This window comes from Ambystoma mexicanum, chromosome 8 (genome assembly GCF_040938575.1).
Source record: "Ambystoma mexicanum isolate Mex_15411 chromosome 8, UKY_AmexF1_1, whole genome shotgun sequence".
Lineage (NCBI taxonomy): Eukaryota > Metazoa > Chordata > Amphibia > Caudata > Ambystomatidae > Ambystoma > Ambystoma mexicanum.
The window spans coordinates 1,494,129,163-1,494,156,301 of NC_090929.1; the positions used below are offsets into that span (position 1 = coordinate 1,494,129,163).

Consider the following 27,139-nt stretch of genomic DNA (forward strand, 5'->3'; position numbering starts at 1 on the left):
ACCTCTCACGTCGGTTACAACGCAGCAGGCTACTCTCAGTGCTGTTCTTATCTTTTTTTTCTCTTTGAGTCTCCTGAAGCAGGGCACACCCTCTTTCTCGCGCCGGCATCGGTGCCACTTGTGCTGCATAATGGAAAGCCTCCAGTTCTCGCTCCTGGCCTCTGAAACCCGTTTCCTCCAGTGCAGCTCTCAGAGAGGTTATGTCTCCTGCTAACTTTATCATTAACCCCGCTGGTGCAGTGCAAAGATGCCTCAGTGTAGGGCATCTGGAGACGATCCTGCCTTGAGGGGCAGCGTTAGGATCTCAAGACCTCCCCTATTTCTTCTGCATTCTTTTGCTTGCATGTCTGGATGTTTACTGGTGCTTGCGGTGTGTTGGAAGCAGTTCATGTGGGAGCCATGCAGCTGCTGGTAAAGTTCCTTTGGTTGCCCTGGCAGCACTTCCTGGCGTTTTGAGACGCCTGTTCTTTTCCCCCCATTGTGACACATTCTAACATCCGATGCATGATCACCAGATAGTGCAGGGATGATGTTTGCTTCCGGACAGGCCAGACCGTCAATGTGCTGTCCATCATATTACTTACTCCTTTATGAAGATCCAGGCATAGGCCTGCAGTTCGCTGGATAGTGAGATTGCTCCGAGGCTGCACCAACATCATGTTCAGATTCCAAGGCAATGACACTTTGCAGCTCAGCAGAGATGTAACGGTAACATTGGTTTCTTGAGCACCAGCTGTTCGTGCCTTAACAAGGCGATGTGCTTGTGCAAAGGTGTTCTGTCAATTAAAGTAACAGCCTTTGTGATGACAGGGGCACTCCATCACTGGCTGGGCTGCCTGGAGAACTTGCTCATTCTGGTCAGCCGGCGGGATTGGTGTTTCATCGGGAGCTTGTTTCCTGCCCTTGGTGCTTCCATTTTCTTTCCAACTTCCAACACAGAGCACTTTCCTATTCACCGCCACATTGGACCGGGTTCTCCAGAGGGCCATCACATCTGCTTCATTGCTCCAGCATGGAGCGCTGCACCTCTGTCACCGCCGGTTGACCCCGGGCTCTTCACAGGAGCTGTGCGCATTTTATCTTTGCAGCACTCAGTGGGGTCTGCAGACGCCTCACTGCAGCCGTTGGGTTGTGCCAGCACCGCGCTTCCCAGGTGGGAGTTCTCCATAACCCCTGCATTTGTCCATTTGTACCCTTAGCCAATCAGCCATCATTTGCTCATTCCTCCGCTGCACCTTGTTTTCTTTCAAGAAAATTAATTGGAATGAGACAGTAGTTTCAAAATGGCAAACCTGGCCGCAGTTTTATTTCCACAACAAAAAGAATCACTGCACACATTTCGTGAAATCCAGTCTGTAAGTGTGGCACTTGCTCCGTGTCCAAAATCACCTGCTTTCCCCCTATTCCTTTGTTTAGAGTTCATAGTAGGCCCAACTCTCCCAACCCTTTGTGATTGAGCCTACCCTGCTCCTGCCGGTGTCCGTGGGTGGGGAGAGCGCCGTTTCTTTTGGGGGAGGCTGAGCCTCTCATTGTTACCACCAGACGCCCCTGCCGTTAGGCTCCCAAGAGGTGCTGGTCCGAGAAGAGCGAAGACCCTTCCGGCTGCCTCCTGGCTCATTCGGAGTCTGTCTTTAGTGCTTGGTCGCCCAAACACCACCACGCCACCAAGTGGGTTACCGCCCACCGTGGCTCCCCCTTTCTCCTGCTCCTTTTTACAGCTCCAATAGCTTAGTACATATATTCCAGTAGAAGAGTTCCATTCCCATTGCTGACAGATGCACACCATCTTTCAAAAAATGCTCAGGGGTTTTTAAGTTGATCAGGCCATGTCTGATGTGTTGGAAGCCTCTGCCCTTGCAGAACTTTGCCATGGCACAATTCAACTTCTTTCTTGATTTTTCAACTGCTGTGTGGTTCTCGGCACCCCTCCATTCCGCCCTGGGAATCACCTCCGACTACACGATCTCCGTTTCACCCAGCTGTGCCGACATCTCCTGCAATGAGAACATCATGTCCCTCAACAAGACCCCCCTCCCTAAGTTGGTCAAATCGTTCCCCCCCAAGTGAATGACCAGCACATCTGGCCTCTGCTGCTTACCCAGCAATTTCTGCAGCAGCCCCTGCAGCTGCGCCCATTTAATCCCTGGCACCCCATGCCACCAGATCCGGAACTCGCCGGCCGTCAGCTCTTCCTGCCGCGGTGTCCAGCTCACCCTGGCCCTTGAAATAAACGAGTGCCCCACTACCCAAACGGAGCGCTTCTTCCTTCTTTATGACGCTGGTAATGAGAAGGAGATAAGATGGCATGTTACATTACATTTTCTCTGGTCTGATATACCTTTTAAAACACCCTAAAGACCCTCTCCCTAACTTCTTGATGTCCTCCGCTCCTAAGCCCCCGGCTGCTGCGGAAGTGGCTGTCCCTATCCTGAACGAGTGAGTCCCGAACTGGCCCTCCGTTAACCCCATTTTAGCCAATGCCCATTCCATCACCTTTTGGAACTGAAAGCGGCTCAGGGCAGACCCGTCCCTGTGCAGAAGCAATGGTGCCCCTGCTTCCGACGGTGGTCGTTGCTGAAGAAAGTTGGCCAAGGCAGCCACCGGGCATACCAGATTCATTTGGATGGCCTGCAGTGTCAGTGCCACCCCCTTCATCTTTTGGTCGGTTTTTGACCTCTGCACGTAAGTGACCACCTGAGTGCTGCTTGCCTGCACATCCCTTTACCGCAAATAGCCATTCCCTTTGCCCCCTTTGTTCTCGGGCACTAGCTCGCTCACCCTGAGGGCCCCAAAGAATGCCACTGTGAAGGCCGCTGTTAATGGCACCCTCTGTGTTTCGCAGCTGCATACTGTTTTCAGGCATTTAATTAAACCATGCAGTTTTATTACGTCGATGGGCCGCCTCTCATCGGGCTTCAGTACTGTCTGCTTGGCCCATCCTCTCATGGCCAATGTGATGTAATGTTCCTTGGTGGGGTTCTCTTCACCCCGTAGTTTGGCATAATGAGCTATAGCTGCCAAATGATACGTCATCCAGGCTCTGGTTTTCCCCATCCTCCAGCACCAGCTCACAAAGGCCCGTACTGATTGCTCTTCCTGACCCTCTGGCAACACGTCCCTCTGAAATGTCATGAACTTTTCCCAACATGTCCTGTAACTCTTTGCCATGCACGGGGCAATCACCTTCCATGCTTCTGGGCAGCTGTCTCGGAACCATTCAAAAGACCTCTTATTAACCTGGGGTAAGTGGGACTTCCACCACTGAGTGACACCATCGCTAGCGCTAGCTGCTGGCCCCATTTAGAGCATGCCTACAAACTACGAGAGCACAGCTTCACATCCATTAAACTGGGACGACTTTAAGCACATAATTTACATGCAGGCTCACAGCATCTAGACACATTACTGAAGTCTCTTTCGAGCACTTGCAGGGTTGCGGGAGACCAGTTCACTTTGGTTCAGTGTCCGTTCAGGATATCCATTACCATGGGTCCAGGTCCGTTGATGGTATAGTTCACAAACAGGCAAATCCGCACCTGGGGGTACCAACTGCCACATCAGTTTAGTCCCATGATGTTAGGGCAGGCAGCGAGACGCAGTTAGCAGGGTGTCTTGGCTGCGCCATCTGACATTGGAGGGGCATGGGGTGACAGCATGTTACGCACCCATCTTTTCCTTGGTCATGCTCCCGCTGGCCGGAGTGTCACTTTACTGCTGTGGCACATGAGGGCGCAAAAGCACTCTTGCAGAGTTGCAACCCTCACTTGCCCATTGCGCTTCCTCTTGGTGGCTGCCTGACGCTGGTTGGTCAGACACAGGTGACGGGGTGTCTGGCCCATTCCTTTCCCTCCCCCAGGCAGGAGTCACTGCTGTGAATGGAGCAGCAGTCCTAGCCAGTCTCTCTTCTATGCAGGACAGTTGGGCAGGTGACGTCCTAGCTCGGGACTGGCAGGAATCGCACCTGGGGCCACCTCGGCCTGGGCCATGGATGGTGGGCCCGATCAGGTGACACTCATGGCAGGGTGTCAGAGCCACTTGCTGCTTCGTTCTCTCCCCCAGGCGGGAGTGTGGGCTTAGCCTGCTGCCTTCCTTGTGCCGTTTCATAACCTCTCACGTCGGTTACAACGCAGCAGGCTACTCTCAGTGCTGTTCTTATCTTTTTTTCTCTTTGAGTCTCCTGTGGCAGAGTACACCCTCTTTCTTGCGCCAGCATCAGTGCCACTTGTGCTGCATAATGGAAAGCCTCTAGCTCTCGCTCCTGGCCTCTGAAACCCGTTTCCTCCAGTGCAGCTCTCAGAGAGGTTATGTCTCCTGCTAACTTTATCATTAACCCCGCTGGTGCAGTGCATAGATGCCTCAGTGTAGGGCATCTGGAGACGATCCTGCCTTGAGGGGCAGCGTTGGGATCCCAAGATCTCCCCTATTTTTTTCTGCATTCTTTTGCTTGCATGTCTGGATGTTTACTGGTGACGTTTGCTTCGGGACAGGCCAGACCGTCAATGTGCTGTCCATCATATTACTAACTCCTTTATGAGGATTATGAAGATCCAGGCATAGGCCTGCAGTTCGCTGGATAGTGAGATTGCTCCGAGACTGCACCAGCATCATGTTCAGATTCCCAGGCAATCCCAGGTCTAAAAGGATGACTTAAGAGGCCATCCTGGAGTCATCCGATGATCATCGAACTACATTAGAAGTCATTTCCACATCATCAGAAGTCCTCAGGCTGTTAAAGTCATCAGCAAATGTCTCAGAATGATGGGTGATGATTTGGGGATGAGCTTAGATGACTTGCGGATGATTCCAGCATCATCCCTATTTTAGAAAACTCTTTGTTCCTGATGACTTTAGGATGACTTGCCGATTACTTCAAGAGCATCACCATGATGATTTGGGATGATTCTGGGATGACCTGCCGATTACTTCAGGAGCATCAACAGGTTTGCCCCAGATGATTCTGGGATGACCTGCTGATTACTTGAAGAGCCAAAACATGTTTGTCCCTGATGTTTTGGGAATGATTCTGGGATGACCTACCGATTACTTGAAGAGCATCGCCATGAAACATGTCTTGATGATTTGGGGATGGCTTACTGATTACTTCAGAGCATCACAGAGTTTTTGGATGATTTGCAGACTAATACTGATTGTCATTTAAACTGCAACACCCAATGTAAAAGTGCTAAACCATTGACCAGGAATCACACTTAAAAAGCATACATGGCACAGAAATAGTTTTCTTGCAGTAAAAAGTGACTGGTCACAAATGTCCCCAACACATATTTGGCGCTAGGGAACAAGTAAGGGAAACGCACCGTAAAAATACTAGCAGCACTTAATGGAAGAAGGGGTTAAACAAGTTGTGAATGGCCAGACAAACTATAGAACCCATCCCAAATGGAAGTCATGAGGCCTAAACATATCATGCACCTCCTGGGTGAGAATCCTTTGCCATCCAGTCAAAAGCAGGCACCCAGCACCCTCAAAATCCCCAATGTGGCAAGGGTAAAGCTTGAGACTATGTTGGGTGAAAATGGAAGCCATGAGGCCTAAACATAAGCATGCACTCCATGGGAGAGAAACCTTTGCCATCCAAGCAGGCCCGAGCACCCTCAAAATGCCCAATGTGGCAATAAGGGAAAGCTTGAGACCCAGCATAAAAAAAAACATTGCACACACATGGAAGCCCCCCAAAAAAATCAAACGCAGCTGCCATGCTGGTCAAGTTGCTGCATGCATAGAGAGTTTTTCAATGGCGCACAAAATGCATATAGAATTCACAGAGCTGGATCGATGCACTCACCTGATATGCTGCCTGGACACTGAAACTGAGCTTCTGCTAAAAGAAGGCCTTATGTTGCTTTCATTGGTAATAGCACATAAATAAAGTCCATATGAGACCCGAGAGCATTGTGTGTTTGTTTAAAAGTTTGCCAACACTTTCTGAAATGCCTTTAAGGCGTCATGACGTAGGGGCGATTTTTCACATAGGATGCCTACGTGATGACGAAGCTGATGAAGACAATCATGGAGGAAGAAGGACTCCATGCCGTGCAGCGGCAGGTATATTTAGCTGCTGGTGCGCTTGATTTGTTCTTTCTATTTTGGAATTTTGCAGCAACATCTCGTTGTGCCTGTTTCGTGTTTGTCTGGTAAGCATTACACCCCCTCTCCCCACAAACAGAAGTGTTTTTGATAATTTCGAGCGATGGCCGCCATCATCCATGCAGCCCCTGTGTGCAAGTGTGACTAATATTAAGTGCTCCTCAGTGTATGCGATGTAACTGTTCATCGCGGGCTGCGGGTGTAATCGGTTTCTGTATGCTGCATACAAAGCAATTGTGGAATACGCTGTGCTTCTGTGCCAGCTATCAATTTCTTCCTGCATACACCGGACGCGTATTCTTTTTGCTTTTATGATTCATTGTCATTTTCATTCCTTAATACGAATGAACCTCGGCCTAGAAGGTGGTTCCTTTGATCTCACAAGCATGTTGGGGTGGAGGCTACGGTTCCTCACAGCATGCTGGAGTGATAAATGGAAGAAAGGGCAGGGAATTCTCCCAGTAATCCTGCGGGTCTGCCTGCCCGAGTCAGGTTATCCTAGCTCAGAATGATGGAGCTAGTGCTATAGTTCACATCCCGGAATCCCCATTGTCTAGGATCGCTCTAAAGGTTTTCGTCATAGTGTTGCAGATCGCACAGTCGACCCTAAGTTACTTCTGAACAGGTGTTTAAATATCGCCTTCTGTGTCCATGGGCTAACCCAGCGCAGCGCGTACAGGGTCGCAGAGACTCCCCGTTTTAACTGGAAAGCTGCAAGTACCCAAAGGCAAAATAATATGAGCTTAATCTCCATTGGGTTTGTAAATGTGCTTTCAAGACACACAACAAAATGTATTCAGTGATAATAATATCACCTACTTTTAGTCATTGTTTGATAGAGGTGTGCAGCCAGGGACGTCATTTCACCAAAATGCCAGGGGTAGGACATCACATGACCCTTAACATCTGATGACATCACAGGAAGTGATATAATTGGACCCCACCCAGAAGTGACATCACAGGAAGCGATGGAACATGACCTTTCACCACTCGATAAAACAGGAAGTGGCATCACATAGCATTGTTTCTAAGTACACTATGAAAATTATGGGTTACGCTATCACTGTAAAGTGATATACATTTCATACAAGAATGGATCACCATATGTATCGTTAATATCAGTGTATATAGGCACATATTGACAAATCACTGTAATTGCAAGGAGATGCCCAAGGCCAAACGATAATGATGTGTTATTATATAGCACTTATGTTTAAGTGCTTCATATAGAACAAATATACGTACAATATCACCCAACCTGTGTTGGTACTCATTTATCAACCTCAGCAGGATGAAAGGCTGCGTTGACCTTGCTGGGAGTCGAATCTGCAGATCGCACACACTTTGCAGCAGCCAGCACTCAACCCACAGAGCTATTTTACCAGTTATAGCTATCAGAATACCAGCCACTCCAGAAACAGAGCCACCTGCTGCTGGCCACAGCCCATGAGTCTGTTTAAAAAAATCAAAAAAAAAATCGATTTTTATTTTTTAGGGGTACCAAGGGAGACTACAGGGGTAGCAAGAGAGACCTCAGGGGTCGCAGTTGCGACCCCTAAATGACGTCCATGCGTGCAGCTAGTTAATAAAGAGAATTTCATTTAACTGTGCTGCTTAAAACAAAGGGTGTTTTTTTTTTTAAAAAAGTGTCTCTTTGGAGAGTGTGGTTATATATGCTGGGTGAGCAGCAGATTATAGTAAAATATTTTTATTTTAAAACACTGTGTTCTATGTATAGTTATGCTATTCTGTTAAATGTGTTACTTTTGAGACCTAACCATGGCATTTTAAGTGGGCGCTCTTTCTATCTGCTTATTTTGTTGGGAGTAGGCTTGTTTTGGGCTTGTCTTGGAGGGGCGTGCAGCTTTTTTTATTTTCTCGGACCTGCAGGGGCACAGCTGCTGTAAGCAGCAATGGCGGCGGAAGAATATATGGTGGTCGTGCTCGTGCTGGGAACCAAAATAAAAGTGGATAAATAGCACAAAAGGTAGGTGGGAGTGCACACGTTTGAGGGCACCCTTGTTTATGTCAGCGTGAGGGTTTGCAACCTACACTGGGGACTGGGTCGGATCTCGTCTCTCTGGACGCAATGGCGGATCACGCCACAAACATGGAGGGGAGACGCGGGAAAAGGCATCCAAGCCAGCTGAGTAGCTCAGTCAGGCAGGCAGAGAAGGAAGGCTCTCACGGGCCTGTTCTGAGGCCTGGCGAACTGATATAGCCGAGGAACAGAACGTGAGGGAGGATTGAAATAATGGAGTAACTGCAGTGAAGGGGGATGGGGGTAGTTGGGAGAGACGTGGTGTGTGATAGAAGGGTGTATGAGTCCGATGGGAGAAGTGGGCAGTTAAAGGAAAAGGGGGAATTTTATGGAGAAGGGGTGGGGAGCAATTGAGGCCGAAGGGCCTGGGGGCAGTTGAAGGGGTGGGGCGGTTTCGGGCATTTGTGCAAAATGGGGAGAACAGGATGGGGGCAGATAGGGAGCAGAGGATGTGGCAGTTGGAGAAGTGGTCGGGCATTTGAAGGGAGAAGGTGTGTGGGGCAGTTTGGGGAGAAGGGTGGCGGGTGCAGGTAAGGGCAACCCTCCTGATTTAGGCGGGAGACTCTATTTTTAAGTGAAAAATAGTGCTATTTTTCACATTCTCCCGCCAAAAATAATTATTTCCCCAATGCATTCCTATGGGGGAATTGTTGTCTCCCGATTTCTCTGTAGAAATCTACCTCCCGGCTCCCAGCGTGTCAGAATGTTGGCATGTATGCATCCTGTGGCTCGGCTGAGACAATTAAAAATGTAGTCTTCCTGTAGGTTGGGTGGTTATACTGCCCAGGGATGGGAGGCGGGGGGAGGGGGCTTAGATAAAAGCTTGGGGAATATATAATTCCTCGCGAGTGCACATTCAAGCAGCAAAGGTACATACTGTAACGAGGAAGAGTACGACTAAGAGTAATGAAGATTACTGCTATCACGTTTTTGGTGCATGTCGGAGCTAAGGGTGAGATTTCTCTTTCTTAAATGAGAGTATGATACTAGAAGTAGCACCCAATGGGTTCAAATCAAAAACGCATTGGTCATCTCCCCAGAACCGTTCCTTCCTCTATTACGCCATTAGCTCCTTTTCCCCGGAACTCAAACATAAGCTGAACAGTGTTTTAACTGAACGATATCAAATACTAGACGTTCAATCGTTGTTCCATATATCATTGCCTGCAATTCGAATGCATTTTCAAAAAGAACACGCAATTACCAATACATTTACGCCAAGAAAAACATTTTTGCACTTAATCTAGGTAATATCGATTTGGCGGAGCTATGATATATGTTTCACTCTCTACTTGCACCAGGTTGCAGGCATTAGTTATGGCACTTATTGGCACAGCATCAACCAAGTCACCCTTTTCTACAGTCCACAACTGTCCAATGCTTTGAATCATTTTGAAATTCTCGATCAAGGCAACATTATATATTGCTGAATCCACTTCGAACTGTAAAAAGCAAACTGCAATTCCCAATGCAAGCTGGTTTCCCTTTCTATAGGATACAGCACTGGTTGACATCTATGAATGTTGTTCTGTTTATATGAAAGGAAATGTAATTGAACTTTAATGATATGACCCATACATGTGACATGCAGATCATTGGCAGCAAAGCACTGATATTTATATTGATATTTTTTTTATATCGCGCTTGAGCACAAGTGTTTCAGAGCGCGACCAGACAGGGGAGGGTAACAGGGGAGAACAAAGCAACAACCTTACTAGTCCCGGTGACATTGAGAACGCGCAAGTGCATGGGAGAGGGGGAGGGGAAATGTGCATGGGAGGGGGGAGTGGAAAGTGCAGAGCAAATGAGAAAAACAGATAAATAATAATAAATAAACAAATAAATAAAGACAACAAACCATGGTAGTGCAGCCAGCGAGTAGCAAGTGCCAGGTTTAAGGCAGCAGACAGGATAATGTCTGATAAGTGCAGGAAGAAAAAAGGGGGGGCGGCTGTATGGGTACAGATACAGACCCCAGTGCGAGGGGTAGTCTGTAGGCAGTGTGGGAGGGTGAGCAAGTACCTATGCCCGGAAGACAGAGGATAGGCCAGGTGCACGGTGCAGAGAGAGAACTGATCAGCAGGGGAGAGGGGGGGCGAAGGGCAGAAGCAAAGAGGAAGGTCTTGAGGTGCTTCCGGAAGCAGAGATGGTTCTCCTCAAATTTCTGAGTGGTAGGGAGGCTGTTCCAGAGGGAGGCACCAGCCGAAGACAGAGATGTACCACCAGCTCGTTTCTTTGAAAAACGACTGATCCTGGGGGCGTTAGAGGTAGAGGAGCGAAGAGCTTGAGAGGGGAGGTATTTGAGGAGGGATAGCTCAAGGTATTTTGGACCCAGCACCAGAAAGCCTTGTGGACAATGTCAAGGATTTTGAATTTAATCCTTGCATCCACTGGGAGCTAATGGAGAGATTTCAGAGCTGGAGAGGTACGATCACACCCATCTTGAATGGCAGTTAGGTGATGAGAGAAGGAGAGGAGGTGGCCAAAGGCAGCCTGAATAGCATACTGTCTCTACCCCCAAACAATAAATACTATGGATGGTACTCTTAAATAATTAACATTTCTTAAGCAGATGTAAGTAAACCAAGCAGTAAATAAATAATATGCCTACCAGTTGTTCTTTTGCACACGGACCACGTTTCTTTTGACTGTAAACAAGTAAAACATGTAAACTAAAATATAGGCAGCAATTGCGAAATTGTGGAGGTGCTACGATGCAGGGGGATGGATATGTGAAAACTCCTTGCAGCTTGCCTCTAATCTCTTGCTCTGCCTGTGCAGACTATTATCGTCTCAGAATTGCAAGGGCCATGGCCGACAGTTGTTATTCACCTTTGTTCCTACCCTCCTTGAGGGTTTTGAAACACTTTCCTGTGTATAGATTTGAGTGACAGATCCTACTGCTTTTTACAGTGGCAGGTAATTTATGTGACACTAAGGCAATTTGTTTGTGTGGTGGGCGGCTAAGCAATACATTTGAGTGATGGGCCCAGATCAATCCACTGACCTGACCACTACATGACTCTGCCCTGCACTCTGGGCGGGACAGGCCTTAGGTGAACCACCAGTGGAGGCAAGTGGCAGAGCGTACCACCATCACACAGCATCTGCCTATCAGACCGAGGTGGGTATCAGTCTCCATGTCATTCAGTGTTCACCCTGCACTGCAGGAATAAATATGTATTGCCCGGGCTGCTGCTGCAGAGCAGTGGCAAACGTTGCCTTCCAGCTCTGTGTGATGACCTTCTTTGTAGTTAGGTAATTGAATTTGGTGTTAACTTACCATTACTACAATTATACATTTTAAACATTCGAGCTTCTTTGCATGTTGTGCTGTTTGATGGGTTGCGCATTTTCAAATGCTCCAGTGGTGCCAAAAATGTAGGTTTTGTAATTTCCTATGATGTCATTGTTATGCTAAATAATATTTTTGAAACTTGAAAAATCGACATGTTTTTGGTCACAGAACGTTGGCAAGTATGTATATTTCAAGAATACAGTTTTTCCAAGCAGTTATAAAAAATAAATGGGCTATACTTAACTTCATTTGGGCTATACATTGGTTTTCCTTCCAATCTAGTCTTTCCTCTCTGCCTATCTTGGACCTGCTTGGCTTTCTCATCGCAGTCTTTCCTTTATGTGCATCATGTACCAGCTTTCCATCCCCATGCTGCAACACAGTCGTTCCTCTCTGCTCACATGCCTGCTTTGGGGGGCGGGTGAGGGGATCGGGGAATCGGACTTGCTGTACTGTTTGGAGATCGAGATGGAGCTGATAAAGGTAAGCGCATGCAGCTTTATTTTTTTATGGGCCACGCGCTTTGTTCTTAAATGTGCGTGAGGGGTAGCCGGAGACCGCCACGCCATGCGCAATCGGTCCGCACACGTGCTGCAGCAGAGTAACCAGCAGTAACCGTCTGATTATTAGTTCTAACATATGGCGACTGTCATTGCTCTGATGATGTGGCATGAGTTGATTTCCCCCCTTCACAGCACTCGAGCGCCGCGTTTGCCACCATTTCAGCGTTCGTGCTGAATTAAGTCAACCATTCCGGGCGCGCTTTTGTGTGTATGCGCGGCGCACAAGAAGGTCGTAGATTGCTTGCAGTTGCCGTGGCAACGATCTTAAACTGGGAGTTGACCTGCCTGAGCTGATCGGTAACTCGCGACTGCTGCCGCTTCATGCATACTGCGAAATGACAAATGAGCTGAGCTGTGACCCCTCTGATACTTCTGGGTGGTGGGGGCCTGGCGACTCCCTTGCTGGAGGGGTTACAGACAGTAACCGGTTTGGAGGAGCTGCAAAAATAACATCTGGCATCTGATCTGCTTAGTGGCGGATTTAATGTACGGTCCAAATACGAATGGACATGCCAGCATAGGTCACAGGAGCCACTTAATTACGTATGCTCGCAGCCGTATTTTTTCGTAACAGCTAGAAATTAAGACAGCCTGTTTTTTTTCTTTTTTTTTTTTTTAGCCAATGTCGCTTTGCATTATGGAACTTGTAGGCCTTGAGTTATGCTGTGAAACACGAAACTATAGGTACCATGGTTCACCAAGCCTGTGTCTTGTTGCGGTAAACAAATGATACAAATTGTTTAAGCTCATTAGTGTTTACAATCTGTGCTTTTAACGTACAGTCTCTATTGCAGTGAAGTGCTAGGGGGCAAATATACGCTCTTTTGCAGTGCTTCACAGTAACATACCATCTACATTAGTACTGGCATAGGTTCTTTCCCACATCTGGCATGTGATTCTGCATAAAGGGTGGCCATCATGGGCGATATAGGTCAGCATTCTGAAACGGGTCTGCATTTAACTAGCCGTCCATGCGCGCTCAGAAGCGGGGTGGTCCGATATATAGCCCCAAAAATAATGAAAATGAAGGCACTGAACACGAACTCGCCGCAGTACAATGGGCTGACGGAACAAGCTCATTTCCCTACAAGAAACACTCTAGAAGCGACGTCACTCACCTCTACCATGACTGCTCTTAGCAAGTAACAATTAAAAATCACCCAATACAGCATGCAACGCGACCTGCCTCCTGTCGCTTCTGCAAGGGGTGTTTTCTTTAAAAAAAACATTGAGAAAAGTCTATTGAATCTCAGATTTGGAACGTGTGACATGCAGATTGCATATGAAACCCTGTAGCAGGCACACAATCCACCCAGCTATCTATTCTGTTTTGGTGTTTCACAAAGCTTAGCAGGTGCTACCTTTGGCTCCCGGGGCCAACTGGTGCCTTACAAAGTAAAGTGTGCATCTCATGTGGAAGTTAGATTGCTGTGTACTGCTCCTTGTTGGTTGTAGGTCATTTGGTCGAAAATAAATGGTCGACAGGACAAATGGTTGAATTTTGTTTTTTTTGTTTTTTCACTTTTTTTGTGGGTGGGGTCCCCCCTTAACCCCCTTTTTTTACCTAAACGAAAACCTAAAAAATATATATATAAGTAAAAACAAAATTCGACCATTTGTCCTGTCGACCTAATTGTGTCAACCATTTGTCTTTTGACCATTTGTCTGTCGACCATTTGACTGGACACCCTCCTTGTTTATAGCGTTCTAGCTCTTGCCTACTGGGTGAAGCCTGACACCCAGTAGGATGATTATTGCTCCAGATCATTTTCTATTCTCCTCTGGCTCTTACTAGTTTGGGCGTCTGCTACACACAACTCCTCGTCTGTAAATGTCATTGAGCTTTGTTTCAATAGAGATCATCTGTACAGGAGGACACTACGTTTAATGAGAATAATACAGCACATATGGGTGCTCTCTTGGTTTCCTTTACCCTTCTTCTGTACATCCACCTGAAAAGTCAAATAAAAAGCAAACGCATACATAGCATTGTTTGCAGCACATTAATATCAGAGGGCCTTAGCAATATTCATCTTTGATGTATTACTGGACTGTGTAACACCACCCGGTTTTAAACAGAACTAAATGGTACTCCTTTCATCAACTTCAGAAAGAAAAGTGGCTGAGTCAGCAGTACTGAGATTTGAGCCCACTGGTGGCTGGTGAAATTTGGGTGGGGTGGTGATAGAATGGGGAGGGGAACAATGTTATTGGTAAAATCGTGCTGCCAGACAGATTGGAGAAACTGCATGCCAGTAAGCATATGCGTGTTCAACAACGTGCAGTGACTTGTTTTCAGGGTATGCACCAGTGAGTTGCTTGATGCTCATTAGTGTCTGGTGCCAAATGGACCCACGTCATTGTTACTTTGGGGAGGCCATTGGCATTTTGGTCATTGTGTGGTTTGAAGGCCACATTTTGGGTGTGAGTGAATAGTTAATGTTAAAGGATATTTGTACCGTGCACTATCACCACCGAGGTGGTCCCCTGGCGCTCTGGCGGCTCTGAACAAAAAGGGAGAGGGGGTGAGTTAGTGGGAATGAGCTGGAAAAGTGCAAGATAGCAGTGATGTGCTGTTGGCAGCCTCAGCCCGGTGGGTCCGTTGGCTGAGCTTGGGGTGTTTCACGGTCAGAAGTCGTCATGTGCTGTTGTGGAAGTCTATGTGCAGTTTGTTTTGTTGTTGCAGTGTAGTGAAGTTTGTGCGGCTTGCTGCGTTTAAGGCTTGTGGTTGTGTTTGGTTTGAGTTTGAGAGGCGTATGCAGAGGAGTGAAATTGTTAGTGGGTTGGTTATTGATTCATGATTGCACGCTTGGTCCAGGCTTTGCAGGAGAGTCGTATAACAATCATTGAATTATATGTCTGTCTAGATGCGACGCAGACTAGGTTGAGGAGTCCATCTAAGTGCAGCATATGCTAAGATTTGCAATTCTATCTAGATGTGGCGCATGCTAAGGTTAGGAATTCCCTCTAAGTGTGCACATGCTAACAATCACAATTCTATCTAGATGCGACGCAGGCTAGGTTGAGGATTCCATCTAAGTGCGACATATGCTGGTCTGGAAACAACGGTATCGGCAAGCTTACCAGTACTGTTGTTTCCAGACCAGCAATACCGTAATGACCCCCATTGTCTTTTTTCTCCTAGCAGATGCAAACAGTGTTGTTGGTAAAAGCTGCCGGCGTGGATTTATCTTCTTGGTGTTTACGAATTCTCGAGGCCAGGATGGATAAAGAAAACAAGAGTGAAGGCTTGGGAGGAAGTAGTGTGCTACTCCAATGCAAATATGCTACCTTTTTTAAGAATGGTATCTCAAATTATGATTTCTTTCAATGTGTGTTTTTATTTTTTCTTGGTTATTTTATTTCGGAGTTTTATATTGTAATTTTTGGCCCCTTCAACTGCATAGAGGGAGTGATCGATTAGCTGGGTGGGTAGGAGAGGTTGTGCGGTTGAGAATGTGAGTGTGGGTAGAAGATAGTGTGTGCGTTGTTTGGGAGATATTGTATGTATGGTGGTGTAAGAATGGTAGGGGCAGAAGGGTAGGTAGTTTGGGAAGAAGAGGGATGGGGCAGTTCAGGGAGAAGGCGGGTGCGGGCCATTGGGGTAGAAGGGAATTTGGTCACTGGTCATGTGTAATATTAATGTTTGTGCTACTATCTCAGTGCACTGGGATAGAATGGACTTGCATCGGAAGCTGGCCATCGGACACTGCCTGGAACTGGCTCTTCAGTGGAGAAAGAGGGGGACCGGAACCACAGAGTGCCTGATCCTGGTCCGGCAACAGCATCAGAAGTAAGCACCCCTTCAGTAAAAAGCAAGTTGGTTGACACCCCTATTAAAAGTAATGCTTTATTTTCTCAGTCAATATGCCAGTGAAATCGTAGTCTTCTCCTGCCTCATCTCTCCCCTCTACCTCCGGCTTTCCTGTAAAGACATCTTGGGGTCGATACTCTTGTAAAGTTTGCAATCGACTATATGCCTAAGCCTACAGATCTATAATTATATGTATTGTGCTTACAAAGCTGTTTCACCAAAGTGCGATACTATGTGAATAAATAACCAGTTAGGCAGAAAAGCAGTAAGGAAACACGATAAACAGACCACCAAAAAGAGAGCATATACTTGTGGGCGTGGCTTTATTAAATATTGAAATCTGAACAATTTCCAGATCTTTATATAGTTTTTCAGGTTTGAGAAATCTAATCATTTTTTCTTTTCTTATATGCACAGAGGAACATTCTTCTCGTTACAGACTTCATGGTGAACCAAGGCAGATTGTGATGACGGCAAAAAAAGACAGACGAGCAACTTGGCCTGCTATCTGCTGAAAAAACCGCGGGACCATGAATGTAGCAAAATGGCAGAAAAGGAAAGATTAACATTAGATTGTCATCGACAAGAAGCTATAAAAGGTACATAAATGCCATTCAGAACACACATGTTAAATATATTTATTTGGAGCTTGTACACTGCTAATTGTCTACTGCACTTCCTTTCATCCAGGCATCTCTGTGCCAGGCACTTCTTCAGCAAAGCATCCCCAAGCAAGCCCAGACCGGCATTACACGGCCTGCCTGACCGTGTCCCAATCCTGTGCCTGACCTGCCCATGCCGGGCGCGACGCGGCACCACAGCGAGGCTGAGCCTCGATATGGCCCTTATTTTGCATTCAGCATCCGCCGGCAGGCGGATGAGCCGGCGGCCTGCATGAAGGCCGTATAAAGGCCCTGTTTGCGCCTGTTCACGGCCTGGAGCGGTATTGAGCATCCCCAGAAAACTCCTATAGGCAGAACTAGAATCGCATCAGGAGCTCAAACCGCCCCTTCTCCGCATGCCCTCGCCGCTTCTATCATCCAGTCTCGGAGCATGCATCTGCAAACATCTGCAAATAAAGCTCAAAGCATGAAGGTAAACCTATAAGCAAACGTTCAATATTATCCCTGCATAAGCTGCCTGATTGTCCTAGCATCCCCGCCCAAGACTGATTTCACAACTTCCATAGTACATCTCACCCATCGGCTGCCGTACCGCATTTCTGCTATTGTGATATCTCTAAGTAATCTGCTCCTCCATAGTATCACATATTGTGCCCCATTAGACCACATTTAACCTATGCTGAGCCTTGTGTTGTGCACCATGGTCGCCATTAGACCACATTTAACCTATGATGAGCCTTGTGTTGTGCCCCATGGTGGCCATTAGACCACATTTAACCTATGCTGAGCCTTGTGTTGTGCCCCATGGTCGCCATTAGACCACATTTAACCTATGCTGAGCCCTGTGTTGTGCCCCATGGTCGCCATTAGACCACATTTAACCTATGCTGAGCCCTGTGTTGTGCCCCATGGTCGCCATTAGACCACATTTAACCTATGCTGAGCCTTGTGTTGTGCCCCATGGTCGCCATTAGACCACATTTAACCTATGCTGAGCCCTGTGTTGTGCCCCATGGTCACCATTAGACCACATTTAACCTATGCTGAGCCCCGTGTTGTGCCCCATGGTCGCCATTAGACCACATTTAACCTATGCTGAGCCCTGTGTTGTGCCCTATGGTCGCCATTAGACCACATTTAACCTAGGGCTGTATGCTGAGCCCTGTGTTGTGCCCTATGGTCACCATTAGACAACATTTAACCTATGCTGAGCCTTGTGTTGCACCCTGTTGCGCCTTAGATGTGCTTTATTAGTGAATGCCTCACCTAGCCTATATGTGCCTTGTTAGTGAATGCCTCACCTTGGCTAGATGTGCCCTGCCACTGAATTGCCCATTTGTGCCTGCTAGTGAATGCCTCACCCAGCCTATATATGCCTTGTTAGTGAATGCCTCACCTAGCCTAGATCTGCCCTGCCACTGAATTACCCATTTGTGCCTTGCTAGTGAATGCCTCACCTAGCCTAGATGTGCCCCTCTACTGAATTACCCATTTGTGCCTTGTTAGTGAATACCTCACCTAGCCCATTTGTGCCTTACTGGTGAATGCCTCACCTAGCCTATATGTGCCTCGCTACTGAACGCCCATATGCACCTTGCCACTGAATATCCATTTGTGCCTTGTTAGCGAACGCCTATACGTGCCTCGCTACTGAATGCCCATATGCACCTTGCCACTGAATACCCATTTGTGCCTTGTTAGTGAACGCCCCACCCTGCCTATAGTCCTAAGCACCCACGTGCACATATCTGGATTCACTAAAAATGCTGCATCCATTATTGCACTACAGCATTATAGCTGTTACTCTAAGTTTTATCACCATGACCCAAGAACACCTTACGGCGTCTCCTGCGTCGATATCAGACCCGACTCTACATACGTTGCCCAACATAGTGACTAATAACCCTACCAACTCCCCACCAAATAATATTAGTACCAGAGGTGAAACCTTCACCTCCCCCCCAAGCACCTTACCAGACTGAAATCTTAAACTTCGCGCAAGACTCACACAACTATATGAACCACCTAGAAGAACCTTACCATCAACCAACCTAAAAACAAATTACCCACATAAACCACACCAGACGGTAACAACAAATGTCACTACAATCAAAACACAAAAGTTCAAGACCTCAGATACCAACTTAACTACCCCTAGCCAAGCAAATATGCCTAAAGAGACGCTAGTACTCAAAGGAGCACTCCTTAATGCGAGATCCCTTGTCGCCCATGCCCTTGACATAGCCGACCTCATTACAGAACACAATCTGGACTTCCTGGCAGTAACCGAGACCGGGCTACATAACGCAGCTGGACCATCGCTAATGCTAGCCATTCCAGAAGGCTACACCATAACAAGACAAGATAGGGATGGCACATGAGGTGGTGGAATTGTCATCATCTCCAAATTGAGCCTCTCTCTCAGAACATCCCCTCCTCAAATCCTACAATCCTGTGAAAATATCTTGGTTAAATTCCAGATAAATAAAATACAAACCCTCACCATCCACTTAATTTATAGACCCCCAGGTCCTCTCGGTACCTTCGACGAGGACTTGCATAGCCTAATCACCAACAACCTTAAACCTACCTCCCAGCTTCTATTATTAGGAGATTTTAACCTTGGCTTTAATGACCGTATGGACAAACAAGCCTCAGACATAGCCAATACCATCAATGCATCAGGCCTGTCTCAGAAAGTCAACAGACCCACTCACTCCAAAGGGAGAACACTAGACTGGATAGCAGATTACAACTGCACAGCCTCTATCACTTCCATCTCTCCCCAATCATGGACAGATCACTCTCTCGTAACCTTTAACCTATCTACAGCCAGACCCTCTCCGACGGTCTCATTGTTAGCACCTCCTTGTCTAACCAGAAACAAAAAAAGTATTACAGCGGAAAAAGTCATCCCCGCCATCCTACCCACGTTAAACGCTCTATCTGACAATCTAGACCCTAGTACTCTAGTTGAAGAATATAACAAGATTATGCTCAACACACTGGACAAAATCACCCCGCTCAAACTTAGAAAAAGCAAACCTAAAGCGCACCTTAACAAATGGTTCACTCCCCAATTGAGAGATTTACGACTCCTAAAAAGAAAAGTGAATATTCCTGGAGACTATGTCCCTCTATCGAAAATAAAGCAAAACTATCCTCTATCTCCTCTCACTTTAAAAAAGAAGTGAACCTTGCCAAAAAGAACTCCTATGATGAACGTATCACTAACTCTAATTCTAGCATGAGAGAACTCTTCGCCATACTGAAGGAATTAGAGTCACCAATAGCCACACCAGACTTAGTTACCAAGGATAAGACTTGGTGCACAGATATTCAAAATGCGCTAGCAAATAAAATCAATACACTTCAAACCAAAATACAACAAAAAAAAGATATGCTCAACCTTCAGCACTCCCCTAATACCTCTACGCATAGTATCCCACCAGAGGCAAACAACAAATTTCACTTCTCTAAAACATCCCCACTAGAAGTAGAAAAAATCATTCTTTCACTCAAACCATCTAACTGCAAGGGCGATACTTGCCCAGCACAGTTAATAAAAGACGCTGCCAGAGACCTCTCACCATTTATTTCTAAATTAATCAATGCCTCCTTCACATCAGGCACTATCCCAGCCAATTTAAAACATTCCTGGGTGCTCCCACTTCTCAACCTTAGACCCACTTATCCCAACCAACTACCGCCCCATTACCACTGTGCCATTCCTCCTCAAAATATTGGACAAAGCCGCCTATATTCATATACAAAAACACCTTGACTTGTATAAGCTCCTAGGAGCAAGACAATCTGGTTTCCGTCCACTTCATGGAACGGAAACCGCCTTAATTGATTTAAAAACGCAGGTCGACGAGCTGAGGGATGGAGGAGGAACAGCACTCTTGCTCCTACTTGATCTCTCAGCAGCATTCGACTTGGTCGATCACAAGGTACTCTGCAAACACCTGGACTCTGCTGCCCATTTCTCTCCTGAGGCCATCAAGTGGCTAGAATCTTTCCTCAGCGAAAGAACAAAGAGTTTTTTCCCCTTCGGCCGCAGCTGACCCTACCCCTATATTATGTGGCGTTCCCCAGGGTTCCTGTGTCTCGCCTACCCTATACAATATCTTCACCAAACCCTTGTTCGATGATCTGGACCTTCTGGGTATCACCTACACTAACTATGCAGATGATACACAGATTCTCCTCCCGCTTTCTGGGGCTCATAGGAAGGACTCGGAATTGGTGAACAGGGTATATCTCGTTGTTCAAGCATGGATGGCCACACATGGCCTGTGCTTGAATGACGACAAGACGGAGTTGATAATCCTGGGAACACATATGAACACCAAAAAATTAGGTCAGGAATTCTCCTCCTTCAACATTGATGGAATCCTATCAGGGTCTCCAAGGAAGTAAAAACCCTCGGTTTCTACTTGGATTCCACACTATCATTCGACAAACAACTAAAATCCTTGGCCTCCACCACCGCCTACACCTGCAAACTGATAAGAGCAGGCAAGCCTTTCCTCTCTAATGACAGTTGCATGATCTTGGCTAGAGCACTTATCCTCTCCAGGATCGACTACTGTAATGCCCTTTACAGTGGCGCCAACAAATCTACCATCCAGAAACTTCAAACGCTCCAAAACAATGATCTGCGAGCAGCGCTTAGCATAAATAAAAGAGCACACATTTCCACCATTAGACGTCAACACAAATGGCTATCTATAAACCACAAAATTCAATTAAAAATGATCTCCTTGACACATAAAGCTCTTAACAACCCCGCCCCAAGCTACCTCACGAACAAAATACAAAAAAACCCTCCATCAGACCTATTAGAGCTACCAACACTAACTGTCTGGTAGTACCTAGATTTAAACTAACCACGGTCGGTGGGAATAGTTTCCCTGTGAAGGCGGCTAAAACCTGGAATCTATTACCCAACAATCTAAGAGCAGATCAGCCGTACCCACTATTCAGAAGGAATGCTATCCAATATCTTATCTCCAACGACCACTAGATATAGGTTTATAGTATTCCCAGACCTGACACTGGTCCCTCTCCTCTGTCTCACGATATGTTATGCGTATCATCTTCTATGTAACTCATCGACCTGCACGATGATGGTCCTGCACATTTGTATACTATTACTGTATCTTGTGAGGCCAAGGACCAGTCTCGCAGTCCTGTTCTGGATTAGTTGCAGAGGGTGGAGAGTAGAGGCAGGTAGATTTAGAAAGAGGCTGTTACAATAGTCCAAGCTAGAGAGAACCAGAGCTTGAGATACCATGAGCTTCTGGGGGAAGGAGAGGAAAGCAGAGTACCTCTGAGGAGGTGCACTCGGAAATTTGACTTTTTAGAGACCTCAGAGATGTGGGCAGAGAAGGAAATGGTGGAGTCAAAGATGACCCTGAGGTTCTTAGCCTCGCAGGTGGGGGTGGGGGTAGGAGGAGGGCCAAGGGAGGCCGGCCAGAGAATGAGGAGAAAGGATGGTGAAGGTGTGCCGATGAGGAGGATCTCCGTCTTGCTGGCATTCAGACAAAGATCATTGGCGGCACACCAATCTTGAATGGCAGTTAGGCAATCAGAGATGAGAGAGGGAGACGAGGTGGCAGAGGGCAGCCTGAAAATGAGTTGAGTGTCGTCAGCGTAGCACTGGAAATTTGAGCAGAAAATGGAAATGCAGCGGGCGAGAGTTGCCAGGTATTGGTTGAAAAGCTAGGGCGAGAGGTTAGACCCCTGGGGAACACCACAGGTAGAGAGGAAGATAGATGAAAGGAAGGACCCAAGTTGGACTTGGGAGGGTCGATCTGAGAGGAAAGAGGTCAGCCAGGCAGGAGCCTGATCAGTGATACCCAAGTTTTCACGGAGACGGTTGAGCAGGATGGTATGGTTGACCGTGTCGAAGGCAGAAGAGAGATCGAGGAGGATGAGGACAGAGGGAATGTTAGTGTCAAGGTTGGTGAGCAGATCTTCACAGATTTTATACCTAGAATGCATGGATCATTTAAAAGATCATACCTCATATCACACCCCACGCTTACTCTCTCCTTACACCACCACCCAACTAGAACACAGAGATACTATGACACCATTCGGTATAACTGTTCTCATATCAACATCTGACGCCGCTCACTCCACATCACTCTATTGTAATCACTGCTGGTCTCGCACCTCCAGCCAGGCGTTCTCCTCAGGCCTTACGCTGCCACTCTCGGTCTGGATAATTCCTGCCAGATTCGAACACATAATCCTGACCTCTCAGCCACCACACCTACCGCTATGAAGCAGCTTCCACAGGAATTTTCGCACCAGCTGCACACATACCCGATGCGCACTCGCACCTTTTGGATCCTCTCTCCTCCCTCTACTGACAAGAACTTCGGTTCCCAAGGGCGTTCAACCTACCAGCGCCTTCAGACCATACCAATGGTATATAAGGCGCTATATAAGTGCAAAATAACATAACATAACATAACATATAATATGTATAACTTGTATAATATCTATAATATCAATTACTGTATCTTGTATAATATGTATAACTTTTACTGTATCCTGTATAATCTGTAACGATGTAAGCTTCGCATTATCCTACCTGCTGAGCCCTTCTACCTATGGGTCTGGAGCGCATTAGAAATAAAACAAACAAACAAACAATGTTTGTTAATTACCTCCTTTCAAGATATACCTGTTGGTAAGATGTCTTTTTCCAGCTCTTTTCAAACAATTTCTACAGAATTATTCCTTTTTGCATTTCAGAATGTATCCGTTAAAGCAACAGAAATGGGCTTTGCAGAACTCTCTGCTGTTGAATACCGAAAAGCACTGCCGAACACAATTGGGATCTCCTGTCTGAAGCAGAAGGCACCTGACTTGTCTTTTTCTACGCAAGTCTAGTCACTATTTACAGAATGCAAAATTCATCTTATTTTTCTAATCATTTAGTTATTGTATTATAAAATACTACCTGGGCTGGTTCAGGAGAACTCCCTTGCTGCCTGTACTTGTCTGGGCCCCCCCGGCCCTCTTGCTCCCTGCGTTGTGGCTGGGTCCCCTCCACCTCTTGCTACCTCGCATGGTTTTGTGCCCTCTCCTCTCTGACTCACTTGCTCCGTGGGCCGGTCCGGTATCACTTCCTTTAGCTTCCTGGGCTGGGTCTGCATCTTCCCTCTCCTCTGCTCACAAGGCTAATCAAGGGCCGCCCCAACACTTGCTTGATCCCTGGGATGGGTATGCATCACCCTCTCCTTTAATCTCTGGATTGTGTCCCCACCTCTGTTTTCCTCCTTGGGATGGGACATGCCCCCCAGCTCTCTGGTCTGGGTCTGTGCCCCCGCCCTGGCTCCATGGGCTGGTTCTGGGTCACCATCTGACTCCCCTGATCCCTGGACTCACCCTAGGTCCACATCCGAATCCCTTGCTCCCCAGCTTGCTCTGGTTCCCCATTTGACTCACTGGCTTGTTCTGTGTCCCTAACAAACTTCTTACTTGCTGGGCTCTGTCTGGGTACCCATCTGGCTCCCTGCACTGGTTCTGGGTCCCTCCTTCACACTTGCTGTGGGTCTCAATTTGTCTCATTGGCTGGTTCTGGCTCCCCACCTAACTTCCTTGAAAGCTGTGCTGAGTCTGGGTACCTGCTTCACAATTGCTCTGTGAGCTTGGTCCGTACCTGACTTCTTGCTTACTGGGCTTATCCGGGTTTGACTCCCTGGCTGGTATCATTTTTTTTTTAAATCCATGCATGTGCACTAATTGTAAAGTACCCAGTTCTGGGATTGCTACAGTCATGCTTGTGTATATGTGCCCATTTTCAGGTTGAACCTCATTGTGCCTCTTTTAATAAATGCAATTGAATAAAAATCAGGTGTTAGTTCTTTTTTTAAAATAGATAATATCCCATTAGCCTTGTTCGACTGTCATATCATTTTACCCAAATGACGACTAAGACCCAATGAGTGTAATGCCTGCAGGAGGGTTTCTTTTCAGGGTTATAGTTAACATCGCTTTGGGATGTTTATAGGATTGTCTTGGGTTTGCATTGCTTTTGGATTTTTATAGGATTGTTTTGGGATTGCATTGCTTCTACCAGGAAGGACTTCTAATTAACATATTTCGGGTGCATTAAACCAAAAGGAAGCCATTGCTTGGGTTTATTTGAAGATTGTGTATTTTAGTGCAGCGCTTTGTAATTGTGGGAGTTTATTGGGTGTGAGGACATGTTAGCTAGAGATGAGAAACGAAATGAGGGAGTTTACAGGTTGGTTCGTGACATGGGGGGATTTGTAGTTTTGTACACTAAATCAGCGAACTTAGCTGACAACATTTGGGTGCTATAGCATAGAAGTCCCTAGGAGTTTTCCAGTACACTATACGTAAGTCTAACTGGTGTCATTCTAAAGTAATGCCAACAATCGTACTCAAAAGGGATACATCCTGGGGTAATCCAACCCCTTTTCCTAAATCTTTTGGAAGCATCTTGAAATCATTTAAACTCATCCCGGAGTTATTTGCAATAATCATTCACAATCCAAAACCTGGAGTAATCCTCACCCATCCTGAATTTGTCATGAAGTCATCCTGAAGTTGTCATGGAATCATCCTGAAGTTGTCATGGAGTCATCCTAGAGTAATCCGAAGTCATCCGGGAGTAATACCAACTCATCCTGAAGTTGTCATGGAGTCATCCTGAAGTTGTCATGGAGTCATCCTAGAGTAATCCGAAGTCATCTGGGAGTAATCCCAACTCATCCTGAAGTTGTCATGGAGTCATCCTGAAGTTGTCATGGAGTCATCCTAGAGTAATCCGAAGTCATCCGGGAGTAATCCCCACTCATCCTGAAGTTGTAATGGAGTCATCCTGGAGTAATCCAAGATCATCACTGGAAGTAATCCAAACTCATCTTGGAGTAGTTTCTGTGATGACTCTAGAGTCATCATCTCATTAAATATTTCAGCCCACACACATACTTCAGGATGATCTTCCTGAACTATCCAAGGATGACTCTAGAATGGAGTCATCGGATGACTCCAGAATGATTCCAGGATGATCTTCCTTTTTGACTAGGGATGACACTTTGCAGCTCCGCAGCGATTTAATGGCAACATTGGTTTCTTGAGCACCAGCTGTTCGCGCCTTAACAAGGCGATGTGCTTGTGCAAAGGTGTTCTGTCAATTAAAGTAACAGCCTTGGTGATGACAGGGGCCCTCACTCCTGCTCCTCTCCTTATTTTCATTTGTAGCTCTGGTGGTGAAGCCGGGCATTTTCTCCCTCCCGTGCTGCAGGGCCCACAGTCTCGCCTCCCCTCTTGCAGGAGACCATTACAGTTGCAGCGGAGGCCATGCCTCCTTCCCCAGCGGGGGAAAGCTCACTTTCTCACCTAGGCAGATGATATGGGTAGGTGGGGTGGCTGCGGACAGACCCCCACCCTGGCCTTTTAAGCACCCTCTTCGGAGATGGCAAAGGCCAGGGGGGATCCACTGGCAGGGTGCCGGGAAGTGCATCTGCACCTCCTTTTCTTCCAAGGTCGATGCCTCCTCCTCCTTCTTCATGACGCTGGGTGGTGCATTCTCTTCCATTGGGCGACACAGCGTCTGCGGCCGGCCCCAACCCTCCCTCCTTTTCTTTGCTCATTCTCACTGATCTGTGAAAATGATGGGAGAGCAGAGGATGGGGCACCTTGTGTGGTTCTTCTGCTCTTCGCCAGTGTTGTGGGGGCCGGCATTTGGCACCAAGCCGGAACCCTGTGGGTGCTACGGGACACCAGCACCATGGAGGCCCAGTGCCTCAGGGGGTTGCCAGGGAACATCTGGTCTTTGTCCAGTGCAGGTCACACCCCACTCAGCACATGCAGACCCTTTCCACCTTGCTGGCGAGAGGGCTCCATGGTAACATGGCCTGCTAACAGGGTGTGAGCCTGCAGGCCTAAATGAGAGGCAGACTCAGGTTTTCCTCTTTGGGAGCAGTGGTCGAAGTGAGCAGGAGCGGGTGTGAGCGGTGCTCCTATACTTTTTTTAATCAAGTTTTACCGTTCCTATACTTTTATTTTAAAAAGAAACCGTTCCGGAATGGTTTTGTTTTAAAAACAAAGTGTAGGAAGAAGTTTAAACTTGCACTTTCACTGCAACGCACTGCACGTTTCCTTAAACAGCACAGCATGTGTTTGGGGGCGTGTATTGTGTGTGGGAGGGGGCGTGGTGATGGGGTTTGTGGGGAGTAGGCGAAGGCCAGTAGGGAACATAGTTTCACTACTTCTTTTTCTACACTTCGACCACTGTTTGGGAGTCTACAGCCGTTCCAATGCACATGACTGCAGGGGCTCCTTTGATTAGCTTGGGCCATCACACAGTCATGGCCCATCTTAAACAATACACATGGGAGGGACACAGCCCATTAAAAGGGCAACACACATGGGAGCGCCACAACACAACATTTGGCAGTGAAACAAAAATGTAGCCCCACCCCGTACTCCTGGTCAAGGCCCGCAGAGGGGAACAGGGGGTCGGCAATTATTTATTTTACTCCCCGCTATTGTTATTAAATGCACCTGCTCCTGCGCTGGAATGCCCGGCGCATGCACAAGAGCGGACGCTTTTAATTTCAATAGGGTGCCTTCTCTGCCTTCTCCCACCACGCCAGCTTGGGGAGCCCCTGAAAAAATCCCCTCGAGCTGGCGTGGTGGGGT

At 47.1% G+C, this 27,139-nt stretch overlaps 1 long non-coding RNA gene across 4 annotated transcripts; it reads left to right on the top strand.

The window, feature by feature from the left end:
• The first annotated feature begins 6,017 nt into the window (after nucleotides 1-6,017).
• Nucleotides 6,018-24,310, top strand: LOC138473142 (uncharacterized). Of its 4 annotated transcripts, none has more exons than XR_011268728.1 (4): nucleotides 6,018-6,152; nucleotides 15,153-15,800; nucleotides 16,239-16,420; nucleotides 16,512-16,578. It is a non-coding gene; the product is annotated as an uncharacterized lncRNA (long non-coding RNA). The 4 variants fall into 4 exon arrangements; XR_011268729.1 differs by having other exon boundaries at nucleotides 6,026-6,152; nucleotides 15,156-15,800; XR_011268727.1 differs by lacking the exons at nucleotides 6,018-6,152; nucleotides 16,512-16,578 and adding an exon at nucleotides 23,216-24,310 and having other exon boundaries at nucleotides 13,960-15,800.
• The last annotated feature ends 2,829 nt before the right edge of the window (nucleotides 24,311-27,139 follow it).